The sequence below is a fragment of the Somniosus microcephalus genome, chromosome 1, assembly GCF_052327205.1.
Source record: "Somniosus microcephalus isolate GS21.2 chromosome 1, FLI_Smic_1.0, whole genome shotgun sequence".
Taxonomy (NCBI): domain Eukaryota; kingdom Metazoa; phylum Chordata; class Chondrichthyes; order Squaliformes; family Somniosidae; genus Somniosus; species Somniosus microcephalus.
In genome coordinates, this window is record NC_140987.1 from 438347 (window position 1) to 453005 (window position 14659).

Consider the following 14659-nt stretch of genomic DNA (forward strand, 5'->3'; position numbering starts at 1 on the left):
CATAACATAACATATATACACAACTTCATGTAAAAACAGTTCACAGATTCAGTCTCTGAGGAGGCCTCCTGATCCGAGACGGATAACGCCTTTCAGGGGTCTCTGGTTCTCGTTGCTGGGGTGACTCCTCTAGTTGATCCCCTATGGATAGGACATTATCATCATCATCAGGTATATTCACTTCTGAGGTGGATGCTTCAGGTTCACTAACTTCCTCCACGGTTGTCTCTGTCGTAACCATGGGCTCGACCCTTGTTCTCAATCCCACCAGTTGGTCAGCATGACGCCGTATTACATTTTCACCAACATCTACCGTGTACATCAGGGGTCCTTGTCTGGCCCAAATTGTTCCAGATTGCCATTTCTCATTTTTATAGTCCCTGGCTAACACCGGTTGTCCTATTTCAAAACTCCGAGTGGGCTTGTTATTGATATGCTGGAACTGTTTGTTTTCGACTTCCCTCCGCACATTTGGTTTTAACAAGTCCAACCTGGACCGCAACCTCCAGTTATAGAACATCATGGCCGGACTTTGGTTTGTTGTTGCATGGGTGGCGTTTCGATATGCCAGTAGGAAATTGTCCACCTTGTGTTGCAGTGGAATCTGATCTTCGCTCATGGCCTTTATTGCCTTTTTGAACGTCTGTATAAACCTCTCGGCCAGCCCATTCGTAGCTGGATGATATGGGGCAGAGGTATAATGTTTCACCCCATTCTTCTTCAGGAATTTCTGGTATTCCTCTGACATGAACTGTGGTCCGTTGTCTGAACATATTTGCTCTGGCAATCCATTTCTTGCAAATATCGTTCTTAGCACCGCGATTGTCTTCTCCGAGGTAGTGGTAGTCATTTTAATTACTTCTGGCCATTTAGAATGTGCGTCCACCGCAATTAAAAACATGGAATCCATGAATGGACCAGCAAAGTCAATATGTACACGTTGCCATGGGGTTGAAGGCCATTCCCATGGATGCAGCGGTGCAATTGGAGGTGCATTTTGGACTTTTTGGCACCCTGAGCAGCTTTTCGTCAGATCCTCTATCTGTTGGTCGATACCCGGCCACCACACATAAGCCCTAGCAAGGCTTTTCATCTTGACCCCCCGCCAGATGACCTTCATGTAGTTCTTTTAGAACTCTCTCTCTTAACTTAGGAGGGATAATCACCCTTGTTCCATACATCAATGTTCCCTGACAGATGGACAGCTGTTCTCGTCTTGATGAGAATGCCGGTAACAGTGGATCACCATGGGCTGGCCATCCCTTTACTGTCAATTCGTAGACCCGGGACAGTGTCGGGTCATTCCTAGTCTCCCTTTCAATATTTGCATTGGTGACAGGTAAACATTCGATGATGGTCGAGTGAAATAACTCAACCGGGTCAACCGTCGGTGCCTCCTCCTCAGTAGGTAGTGGCAGGCGCGACAGCCCATCAGCATTACCATGCTGCTTTGTACCTTTGAATTCTATCTGATATGGATGTGCCCCTAGGAAAAGGGACCATCTCTGGAGCCTCTGTGCTGTCATCACCGAAACACCCTTCTTAGGGTTAAAAATGGATACCAACGGCTGGTGGTCTGTCAGCAGTGTAAACTTCTGGCCCTGCAGGTAATGATTAAACTTCTTTACTCCCCACACAAGGCTGAGAGCCTCCCTATCTATCTGAGCATAGTTGCGCTCAGCGGAGGTCAATGATCTGGATGCAAATGCGACTGGCCTTTCCAAGCCATTTGGCAACTTGTGTGAGAGTACTGCTCCAATACCATAAGGAGAAGCATCACAAGCTAAACGAATAGGTAGCGTTGGGTTGAAGTGAGCCAACACTTCCTCTGAGGTGATCAATGCCTTGCTTTTGCGAAAGGCCTTCTTACAGTCCTCGCTCCACTTCCATGGAACTTCTTTCTGCAAAAGAGCGTTCAGCGGGTGCAGCACCGTGGATAGATTTGGCAGAAACTTATGGTAATAGTTAATCAACCCTAGGAACGACCTCAACTGGGATACATTTTCCGGAGCGGGAGCCTTCACAACAGCTTCGATCTTGTCAGGTGACTTGTGCAGCCCCTCCTGGTCAATGACATGACCACAGTATGAGATCCGTTTCTGAAAGAACTCACATTTCTGGCGATTAACTCGAAGTCCATATTCCTTCAATCTGGTGAGCACCAGTTTCAAATTTGCAAGGTGTTCCTCATCGTCATCTCCTGTAATCAGGATATCGTCCAAGTAACATTGAGTGCTTGGAATTCCCTGTAATACCTGCTCCATGGCCCTCTGCCAAATTGCTGGAGCCGAAGCCACTCCAAAAACCAGTCTATTATATCGATACAAGCCTCTGTGCGTGTTGATTGCGAGATACTGGCGCGACTCTTCCTCAACTTCCATCTGTAAGTACGCTTGCGCCAGGTCTATCTTGGTGAAGTGTTTCCCGCCAATGAAGCAAAGATATCCTCAATCCGCGGAAGCGGATATTGCACCGTGTGAAGCACCGGATTAACCGTGATCTTGAAGTCTCCACAGATGTGGACCTTCCCCGGTTCCCCTGGCTTGTTACTCGATGAACGCTTCATGACGGGAACAATGGGCGTGGCCCACTCACTCCAGTCCACCTTAGACAGTACTCCTGAACGTTCTAGCCCTTCCAGCTCAGCTTCCACAGCAGGTCGTATCGCATAAGGTACCGGTCTGGCTTTGAAAAATTTTGGGTTTGCATGTTCTGCAATCTTGATTTTTGCCGTAATTCCTCTCAGTGTTCCCAGTCCCTGTTGGAACACCTCTTTAGCCTCATCCAATATTCTGGACAATCGTTCAGGTTTGACATCTTTTTTTCCGGAATCTACCGTTATTGCTTTTAGGGAGTGCCAGTCCATATTTATTTTCCTGATCCACTCCCGTCCCAGAAGTGGTGGACCTCCCTCAGGTCGTACATATATGTCCATTCCTTGGTGTTCTTTGCCCTTGTGTACCACCTTGACTTTTATCTTTCCGATGGGGTATACTCTTTGCCCCGTGTATGTCTGCAATACTATCTCCGTATCCCATAGGGGAATATGTGTGAATAACCTTTTGTAATCTTGCTTATTCATGACCGTCAACGCCGATCCGGTGTCCAATTCCATCTTCACTTGGACTCCTGCTATCTGAAGTGTGACCCAGATAGTTTGTAGGTCAGCTTCCTTACTCACATTGTGAATTCTCAGACTACCCAGTTCCTTGCTGTTGGAGTCTGAATCCGAATTCTGTTCATCCGAACTCTTCTCAGCCACCTTATGTACCTTTCTGCACTTTTCCTGCGGTGACTTTTTGTTGCTGGTCTTCTTTCCTGACCGGCATACTTTAGCTATGTGACCAAGCTTGCCACATTTTCTACATTCCTGATTTTTAAACCAGCATTGGTTCTGATCGTGTGTTGTCTTTCCACAACGATAACATTTCGCTGTACCCAAAGCCATTTGATCTACGCTGAGTACCGCTGCCTTCAGCTGCATTTCCGCAGTGCCTCTCGCTGCGGCTTCGTGCGATGCTGCAATAGTGACAGCCTTATCAAGTGTAAGATCATTCTCTTCAAGCAGCCGCTTTTGTGTTCCTTCTTTCGACAATCCACACACGAATTTGTCTCTCATTGCCTCTGTCAGTCTTTCCCCAAACTGACAGTATTTCGCTAGCTTACGCAGTTCAATTAAATACTCCGCGTTGCTTTCCTCTTTCAGTTGCGTTCTCACATAAAATTTAAATCGTTCCGCTAACATCAGCGGTGTGGGGTTCAAATGATTTCTCAGGACAGCAACAATATTAGCGAAAGTCTGATCCGCCGGTTTAGCTGGTGATAGAAGATGCTTCAATAGCCCGTATGTCTTCGCACCCATTGAGTTTAGTAAGGTTAGTGCTTTATCCTCATCTGATATTTTATTTGCCTTACAATAAATCTCTATGCGTTCTACATACGTGGCCCAATCTTCAACATCGGGATCGAAATTGTTGATGTTACCACGCTTAGGCATCCTCGCAATCTTCTTGAGAAACAAAAAAAAAATTCTTTTATTTTAAAATGGCGGTTTCCCGCACTTGTCTTCTTCCCCCGCCTACTAAAATGGCGGCTTCCCACGCTTGTCTTCTTCCCCCGCCTACTAAAATGGCGGCTTCCCACGCTTGTCTTCTTCCCCCGCCTACGAAAATGGCGGCTTCCCGCGTTTGCCTTTCTCCCCCGCTGGCTGCAATGGCGATTGCCGTATTGCTGCCGTTCGCGCCTCCCCAGCGGTTCTCAATTCGTGCCTCCCAGCCCCTCTTGCAGTCCGGTCCTTTCCACCGGCTGCGGCTGAGTTCTCCGCGGTTTTTTTTTTTTTTTTTAATTTTCTCCCGCGTCTTACGCTGTCCCGGTCGCTGCACCTCGCGGCCTCGGTAGCTGCCCGGCCTTTTTCACCGGTCGCGGTCGAGCTCTCTCTCGACGCTGTTGCGTCTCCCAGCCCGCTTGCAGCCCGGTCTTTTACACCGGCTGCGTTTGCATTCACCGCGGCTCCCGTGCCTTACGCTGCCCCAGTCTCAGCGCCTCTGGCCCCGACTTCTGTCCGGCTCTTTTCCCCGGCCGTGGTCGAGTTCTCTGCCCTTATATCCTCCGTTTTCCCTCCCCTACTCCACAGCCAACGTGGCCGACTTGCTGCTCGTCGCTGATCGGCTTACCCACCACTGTGGTAGAAGGGATGATCACTGCCTGTCGCTGATGGAAGGCTTCGTGTCAGGATTCTTCCTTTGCTCTTCAAACCCGCGTCTTTTCTCAGCAGGATGATGAGGGCGGATGCCGCCTCTCAACGTCCGTTAAACTGCCTTGGATGTATCTCTGCCGCAGGGTAAGATCGTACTCGTCGCCACTGTTAAGTCTGTGTGTTCCAGTTAGGGTTAAATGAATCACTACACACAGACCACAAGAGTAACTTTAACAGATCTTTACTAGTCGAAGGTCAGGGCTGAACTGCCCAATAAATCATTACACAGCACTTATACACCGGTGTGGTCACCACCGGTATTACAGTATACAGCAGCCAAGATAAAGTAGTGCATCTCTTAAAATAGTTCTCTTAAAGGTGGAACGGTTACATACACCACACTTACCTTCAGCGACTAATGCACAAGGACACCCAGGTCTCGTTGCACTTCCCCTTCTCCCAATCTATTGCCGTTCAGATAATAATCTGCCTTCCTGTTTTGGCCACCAAAGTGGATAACCTCACATTTATCCACGTTATATTGCATCTGCCATGCTTCTGCCCAATCACCCAACCTGTCCGAATCATACTGGAGTTTCTCGGCATCCTCCTCACAGCACACACGCCCACTCAGCTTTGTGTCATCTGCAAACTTGGAGGTATTACATCTAATTCCCTCGTCTAGATCATTTATATATATTGTGAATAGCTGGGGTCCTGGGACCGATCCCTGCGGTACCCCACTAGGCACTGCCTGCCACTCGGAAAAAGACCCGTTTATTCCAACTCTTTGCTTCCTGTCTGCCAACCAGTTCTCTATCCAAGTCAGTACCTTGCCCCCAATCCCATGTGCCTTAACTTTACACGCTAATCTCTTATGCGGGACCTTATCGAAAGCCTTCTGAAAGTCCAAATACACCACATCCACTGGTTCTCCCTTATCTATTCTACCAGTTACATCCTCAAAAAATTCCAGTAGATTAGTCAAGCACGATTTACCTTTTGTAAATCCATGTTGACTTTGTCCGATCCTGTCACTGTTTTCCAAGTGCTCTGCTATTACATCTTTTAAAATGGACTCTAGCATTTTCCCCACTACCGATGTCAGGCTTACTGGTCTGTAATTCCCCGTTTTCTCTCTACCACCTTTTTTGAACAGTGGGGTAACATTAGCTACCCTCCAATCCATGGGAACTGTGCCAGAGTCTATAGAATTTTGGACGATGACCAGCAATTCATCTACTATTTCTAGGGCCACTTCCTTAAGTACCCTAGGATGTAGATGATCAGACCCTGGGGATTTATCGGCCTTCAATCCCATCAATTTCCCTACAAGTACTGATTTCTTTCAGTTCCTCCCTCTCATTAGACCCTATGTTCCCTGACATCTCTGGGAGGTTATTTGTGACCTCCTTTGTGAAGACAGAACCAAAGAATGGCCCAGAAATTCGGGTCCCAATGCGTGAGTACGCACGGGGTACTCACGCGTGGACCCGATGGACGTGCCGGTTTCTTGCATGCACTACGCATGCGCGGGAAACCGGCATTTCCGATCCTCTGAACGAAGGGGTTTAGAGGTCGAACGCGCGTGTGCGGGAGTCTGCGCGTGCACGTTGAACTTCCCTTTTTTTGACCGGTTTGTCCGTGCATGAAGGCCTCGACATTTTACACATTTAAAAACCAGGCGTAAGGACTTCATTTTAAAAGGTAAGTGGTCAATTAATTAAAATTAGAATTTTTTTTCCACAGGTTTATTTTTAAATACTTTAAAGGTAAGTGTATTTTTAGCCCCATTTTTTTATAAAATTATTTTTTTCAAAAATTTAAATTATTGTTTAAAATAGTTATTTAATGTTATTTATAGTTTATTTAAAAAGTGTGATTTTTTAAAATATTTATTTGAAGGGTAAGTACTGTTTTGGGGGCCGGAGTTTTCCTGAGTTTGACAGTTCTTTCTCTCAATCTCATGAATGGGCTTTTCCCTCCTCCCATTGGTTGCCCAGTGCTCACATGATCCCAGCCGACGCATCGCACTAACTACGCCCCGGGACACGCAAGCACAGCGCGCCGGGAGCTGGACCGGGCCAGAGAGGAAATCCACGCAGGCCCAGGCCTCAACGGCCGGCGCACTAAGTGTAGGTCAGGGGCTTGCACCCGCGGGAAGCCCCCGACACCAATTTCTGGGCCTATGTATTTAATTGGTCTGCCATTTCTTTGCCCCCCATTATAAATTCCTCTGATTCTGACTGCAAGGGACCTCTGCTTGACTTCATCAATCTTTTTCTCTTCACATACAGATAGACTATCCTTTATCCGAAAATCTCGGGACCAGCCATGTTTCGGTTTTTGGAAAATTTCGGATTTCGGAAGGTATTTTATAAGACTGGGAAATTTGTCGGGGGTGGGGGTCAGCGGGGGGGGGGGTCGGGGTCGTGCGCACGACTTACGCTGAACGAAAACACTTTCGGTTTTCAGAGGATTTCGGTTTTCGGAAGTGCGGATAAAGGATACACTATCCCTTATCCGAAAGGGTGGGGGGTCGGGGGGGGGGGGGGGGGGGGGAGAAAAGAATATCGGACAGGCCGCTGCAGCTATCGGACGGGCCGCTGTATTGTTGGGTTCACACTCCCGGTATACCTCCTTCACACTGCCCGGCTCGGCCTGCAATCTCCTACCCAGGAGGGAGCTCAGTGACCCTCTGCCCTGCTCAGCGTAAGTCGTGCGCCACTCTGGTCATGTCGTGCGCACGACTTACGCTGAACGAAAAAACCTTTGGTTTTTAGAGGGTTTCGGTTTTCGGAAGTTCGGATAAAGGGTAGTCTACCTGTGTCTATAAAAGCTTTTACAGTCAGTTTTTATGTTCCCTGCAAGCTTACTCTCATATTCTATTTTCCCCCTCTTAATTAATCCCTTTGTCCTCCTTTGCTGAATCCTAAACAAAATCAAATCAAATCAACTTTTATCGTCATTGTTAGTGCACAAGTGCAGTCCAACGAACTGTAGGCTTGCGGCTCCCGAGAGTGTACATTTGGATTAAGACATTTAAACATTCAACATACATTTGGCTTGTAATACATAAACATAAACATAACCATAATAAAGTGCATTGGCAGATGTGCAGGCTTTAGAGTTAATTTGTGGAGTTCAGTAGGATGACAGCCCTGGGAAAGAAGCTGTTCCTAAATCTGGTCGTACGGGTGCGAATGCATCTGTAGCGTCTCCCAGATGGCAGGAGGGCGAACAGACTGTGGTTGGGGTGGGTAGGGTCTTTGATGATGGACCGTGACCTCCGTAAACAGCGTTTCTGGTATATGTGCTCTATGGTTGGTAGCCGGGTGCCGGTAATGCGTTGGGCAGTTTTGACTACCCGCTGCAGGGCTTTCCGGTCATAGTAGCTACAGCTGCCATACCATACTGTGATACAGTTTGTCAGGATGCTCTCTATTGTGCAGCGGTAAAAGTTAGAGAGGATCAGGGGTGACAGGTTACATCCCTTCAGCCTCCTTAGGAAATCTAGGCGCTGCTGGGCCTTCTTCACCAGAGAGGAGGTATTGAGGGACCAGGAGAGGTCTTCCGTGATGTGGACTCCGAGGAACTTAAAGCTGTCCACCCTTTCCACCACAGCCCCATTGATGTGGATGGGGGTGTGACTTCCGCCTTTGGACTTCCTGAAGTCCACAATGATTTCTTTGGTTTTCTTGATGTTAAGGGCCAGGTTGTTATCGGCGCACCACTTCACGAGATGCTGGACCTCCTCCCTGTAGGCTGACTCATCGTTGTTGGTGATCTGGCCTACCACCGTGGTATCATCCGCAAACTTGATGATGGTGTTGGAACCATGAGTCATACAGTCATAGAGTTTTACAGCACAGAAAGAGGCCCTTCGGCCCATCGTGTCTGCGCCGCCCATCCATCCCTGTCCAGTCTAATCCCATTTTCCAGCATTTGGTCCATAGCCCTGTATGCAATGGCATTTCAAGTGCTCATCCAAATGCTTCTTGAATGTTGTGAGGGTTCCTGCCTCTACCACCCTTTCAGGCAGTGAGTTCCACATTCCAACCACCCTCTGGGTGAAAAAGTTCCTCCTCAAATCCCCTCTAAACCTCCTGCCCCTTACCCTGAATCTATGCCCCCTTGTTATTGACCCCCCTACTAAGGGGAAAAGTTCCTCTTTGTCTACCCTATCTATGCCCCTCATCATTTTGTACACCTCAATCAGGTCCCCCCTCAGCCTTCTTTGCTCCAAGGAAAACAACCCCAGCCTGTTTAGTCTTTCTTCATAGCTGAGGCGCTCCATCCCAGGTAACATCCTGGTGAATCTTCTCTGCACCCTCTCCAAAGCAATCACATCCTTCCTATAGTGAGGCGACCAGAACTGCACACAGTACTCCAGCTGTGGCCTCACCAGCGTTTTGTACAGCTCCATCATAACCTCCCTGCTCTTATATTCTATGCCTCGGCTAATGAAGGCAAGTATCCCATATGCCTTTTTAACCACCTTATCTACCTGTTCCGCTGCCTTCAGAGATCTATGTACATGTACACCAAGGTCCCTCTGACCCTCTGTACTTCCGAGGGTCCTACCACTCATTGTGTATTCCCTTGCCTTATTTGTCCGTCCAAAATGCATCACCTCGCACTTTTCAGGGTTAAATTCCATTTGCCACTTTTGCGCCCAACTGACCAACCCGTTTATATCGTCCTGTAGCCTGAGGCTTTCCTCCTTGCAATTTACCACCCCACCAATTTTCGTGTCATCTGCAAACTTACTGATCATCCCTTTTACATTCTCATCCAAATCATTTATGCAGATCACAAACAACAAGGGACCCAGCACCGATCCCTGAGGTACCCCACTGGACACAGGCTTCCAGTCACAAAAGCAACCTTCGACCATCACCCTCTGCCTCCTGCCACTCAGCCAGTTTAGGATCCAACGCGCCAAGGCACCCTTGATCCCATGGGCTCTTACCTTCTTGACCAGTCTCCTATGCGGGACTTCGTCAAAAGCTTTACTGAAGTCCATGTAAACCACATCCACAGCATTTCCCTCATCCACCTCCCTAGTCACCCCCTCGAAAAATTCAATCAGATTGGTCAGACATGATTTACCCTTGACAAAGCCATGCTGACTATCCCCGATTAATCCTTGCCTCTCCAAGTGGAGACTAATTTTGTCCCTCAGAATTTTTTCCAATAATTTCCCTACCACAGATGTTAGGCTCACTGGCCTGTAATTCCCTGGTTTATCCCTGCTACCCTTCTTGTATAATGGTACTACATTAGCTGTTCTCCAGTCCTCTGGTACATCCCCTGTGGCCAGAGAGGTTCTGAAAATTTGTGTCAGAGCCCCTGCAATCTCCTCCTTTGCCTCCCACAGCAGCCTGGGATACATCTCGTCCGGTCCTGGGGATTTATCCACTTTTTGGCCTGCTAAAACCGCAAGCACCTCCTCCCTCTCGATGCTAATATGTTCAAGTATGTCACAGTCCCCTTGCCCGATTTCTATGTCTGCATCGTCTTTCTCCATAGTGAACACAGATGCAAAAAATTCATTTAAAACCCCACCTACATCATCTGGCTCTACACACAGATTGCCACTTTGGTCCCTAATGGGCCCTACCCTTTCCCTGGTTATCCTCTTGCCCTTAATATACTTATAAAACATCTTAGGATTTTCCTTTATTTTGCTCGCCAGTGTTATTTCATGGCCCCTCCTCGCCCTCCTAATTTCTTTTTTAAGTATGCCCCTGCACTTCTTATACTCCTCTAGGGCTTCTTCCGTCTTTAGTCTTTTGTAACTGCCAAAAGCCCCCCTTTTATTTCTAATGCATTTTTGTATATCCCTTGTCATCCAAGGTTCCCTTTGCTTGTTGGTCCCACCCTTGACCTTTACAGGAACTTGTTGGCGCTGTACTCTCTCTATTTCCCTTCTGAAAGTCTCCCACTGTTTTGATGTGGATTTTCCTATAAGTAGCTGCTCCCAGTCCACTTTGGCCAGATCCTGCCTTTTCATATTAAATCGGCCTTCCCCCAATTTAGAACCCTTATTTCCGGGCCGTCTTTGTCTTTTTCCATGACCACCTTAAATCTCACCGAATTATGGTCACTGTCGCCAAAATGCTCTCCTACTGATACTTCCACCACTTGCCCGGCTACATTCCCCAGAATTAGGTCCAGTACCACCCCCTCTCTTGTAGGACTTTCTACATGTTGGCTCAAAAAGCTCTCCTGGATGCACTTTAAGAATTCTGCACCCTCTAAGCCTTTCACACTCTGACTATCCCAATTTATATTGGGGAAGTTGAAATCCCCCACTATTATTACCCTATTATTTTCACACTTCTCTGAGATTTGCCTACATATCTGTTCCTCTATCTCCCCCTGACTGTTTGGGGGCCTATAGTACACTCCCAGCAAAGTGCTTGCCCCCTTTTTGTTTTTAAGTTCTACCCATATGGCCTCATTTGAGGAACCCGCTAATATATCATCCCTCCTTACAGCAGTAATTGACTCCTTAATTAATATTGCAACACCCCCTCCCCTTTTACACCCCCCTCTGTCTCGCCTGAAGATTCTATACCCCGGAATATTGAGCTGCCAGTCCTGACCCTCCCTCAACCATGTCTCCGTGATGGCAACAATATCGTACTCCCATGTGTTCAACAACAACTTCAGTTCATCCACCTTATTTGCAAGACTCCTTGCATTAAAATAAATGCCTTCCAGCCCTGCCATATTCCCTTTTGCCTTTACATATTTGCTCTGCCTTCCCAGCTGACTTGTTTTTTCCTCTGTATTTGGCTGTAAATCACCCCCTACCATAGTTCCACTCTGTACCCCATCCCCCTGCCAAGTTAGTTTAAACCCCCCCCAGCAGTGCTAGCAAACCTCCCCGCAAGGATATTGGTTCCCCTCTGGTTCAGGTGTAAACCGTCCGACTTGTACAAGTCCCACCTTTCCCAGAAGCAGACCCAGTGATCCAGGAAACTAAAGCCCTCCCCCCTGCACCATCCCTTTAGCCACGCATTCATCTGTTCTATCTTCCTATTCCTATACTCACTAGCACGTGGCACCGGGAGTAATCCAGAGATTACAACCTTTGAGGTCCTGCTCTTTAATCCTTCACCTAGCTCCCTAAATTCTTGCTGCAGGACCTCATCCCTCTTTTTACCTATGTCGTTGGTACCAATGTGGACCACGACCTCTGGCTGTTCACCCTCCCCCTCCAGAATGCCCTGCAGCCGCTCAGTGATATCCTTGACCCTGGCACCAGGAGGCAACAAACCATCCTGGATTCACGTCTACGGCCACAGAAACGCCTGTCTGTTCCCCTTACTATAGAATCCCCTACCACTATTGCTCTCCCACTCTTTTTCCCCCCTTCCTGGGCAGCAGGAGCACCCCCAGTGCCAGGAAGTTGGCTGCTGCTGCCTTCCCCTGGTGAGTCATCCCCCTCAACAGTATCCAAATCGGTATACTTGTTTGAGAGGGGAATGGTCACAGGGGTCTCCTGCACTACCTGCCTGCTTCTATTGCTCCGCCTGGTGGTCACCCATTTCCTGTCTTCCTGTGCAGCCCTTCCCTGCGGTGTGACCAACTCACTAAACGTGCTATCCACGACCCTCTCAACATCGTGAATGCTCAACAACCCATCCACCCGCAGCTCCAGCGCCTCAATGCGGTCTGCTAGTAGCTGCAGATGGATGCATCTCTGGCACACGTGGTCATCAGGGGCACCGGGGTCCCTGAATTCCCACATAGAGCAAGAGGAGCATATCACGGGGCTGGGCTCACCTGGCATGACCTTCACTTTACTTAATTTAAATTAATTTACTATCACCAATTAAAATTATCTCTAAGGCGCTTGTATAGTCTACCAACAGTCCCTGCTACACCAGAAAAGACCCTAGTAACTCTAAACTACAGAGTTAAAGTTTAAAAAAGAGAAATACTCACCAACCAATCACTTACCTGCTCCCTGGTGACGTCACACACTGATTACTTTTTACCTCTCTCCCCGCTGCTGAGTTGGTCGGGCCTTGTAGCTGCCGCCGGTTTTCAAGCCGGGCTCCTCCTCCGCTGCTGCTCTCCCCCGAACTGGTCGGGCCTTGTAGCTGCCGCCGGTTTTCAATCCGGGCTCCTCCTCCGCTGCTGCTCTCCCCCGAACTGGTCGGGCCTTGTAGCTGCCGCCGGTTTTCAAGCCGGGCTCCTCCTCCGCTGCTGCTCTCCCCCGAACTGGTCGGGCCTTGTAGCTGCCGCCGGTTTTCAAGCCGGGCTCCTCCTCCGCTGCTGCTCTCCCCCGAACTGGTCGGGCCTTGTAGCTGCCGCCGGTTTTCAAGCCGGGCTCCTCCTCCGCTGCTGCTCTCCCCCGAACTGGTCGGGCCTTGTAGCTGCCGCCGGTTTTCAATCCGGGCTCCTCCTCCGCTGCTGCTCTCCCCCGAACTGGTCGGGCCTTGTAGCTGCCGCCGGTTTTCAAGCCGGGCTCCTCCTCCGCTGCTGCCTCTCCCCCGAACTGGTCGGGCCTTGTAGCTGCCGCCGGTTTTCAATCCGGGCTCCTCCTCCGCTGCTGCTCTCCCCCGAACTGGTCGGGCCTTGTAGCTGCCGCCGGTTTTCAAGCCGGGCTCCTCCTCCGCTGCTGCTCTCCCCCGAACTGGTCGGGCCTTGTAGCTGCCGCCGGTTTTCAAGCCGGGCTCCTCCTCCGCTGCTGCTCTCCCCCGAACTGGTCGGGCCTTGTAGCTGCCGCCGGTTTTCAAGCCGGGCTCCTCCTCCGCTGCTGCTCTCCCCCGAACTGGTCGGGCCTTGTAGCTGCCGCCGGTTTTCAATCCGGGCTCCTCCTCCGCTGCTGCTCTCCCCCGAACTGGTCGGGCCTTGTAGCTGCCGCCGGTTTTCAAGCCGGGCTCCTCCTCCGCTGCTGCTCTCCCCCTGAACAGCCACACAGTCGTGGGTAAAGAGGGAGTAGAGGAGGGGGCTCTGCACACATCCTTGCGGGGCCCCCGTGTTCAGGGTCATGGCGGGGGGCGGGGGGGGTGGGAGGTGTGGTTACCTAATTTGACAGACTGGGGTCTGTTTGTTAGGAAGTCCAGGGTCCAGTTGCAGAGGGAAGTGTTCAGGCCAAGAGTTTGGAGTTTGGTGCCCAGCTTGTTGGGGACGAGTGTTGAATGCTCAGCTGTAGTCTATGAACAGCATTCTGATGTAGGTCTGCTCCCAATCCTCAGGTTTACTGCTTTTTCTGGCCAATTTATATGTCCTCTTCTTGGATTTTATGCTATCCCTAATTTCCCTTGTTAGCCACGGTTGAGTCACCTTTTTTGTTTTATTTTTATGCCACACATACTCTGTATCTCTGCTGTACCTGCCCGTGGAGTGTTTGATGGGACAGTGTAGAGGGAGCTTTACTCTGGATCTAACCCGTGCTGTACCTGCCCTGGGAGTGTTTGATGGGACAGTGTAGAGAGAGCTTCACTCTGTATCTAACCCATGCTGTACCTGCCCTGGGAGTGTTTGATGGGACAGTGTAGAGGGAGCTTCACTCTGTATCTAACCCATGCTGTACCTGCCCTGGGAGTGTTTGATGGGACGGTGTAGAGGGAGCTTTACTCTGTATCTAACCCATGCTGTACCTGCCCTGGGAGTGTTTGATGGGACAGTGTAGAGGGAGCTTTACTCTGTATCTAACCCCGTGCTGTACCTGCCCTGGGAGTGTTTGATGGGACAGTGTAGAGGGAGCTTTACTCTGTATCGAACCCGTGCTGTACCTGCCCTGGGAGTGTTTGATGGGGACAGTGTAGAGGGAGCTTTACTCTGTATCTAACCCGTGCTGTACCTGCCCTGGGAGTGTTTGATGGGACCGTGTAGAGGGAGCTTTACAGAACACAGAACACAGAAACCCCACAATGCAGATAGAGGCCATTTCGGCCCATCGAGCCTGCACCGACACATATCCCACCCGATCCCCGTAAC

At 49.5% G+C, this 14659-nt stretch overlaps 1 protein-coding gene across 2 annotated transcripts in view; it reads right to left on the reverse strand.

Annotated features, from left to right (window-relative positions):
• wdr70 (WD repeat domain 70) overlaps nucleotides 1-14659 on the reverse strand; it is a 114854-nt gene that overhangs the window by 88436 nt on the left and 11759 nt on the right. The window lies entirely within an intron of this gene.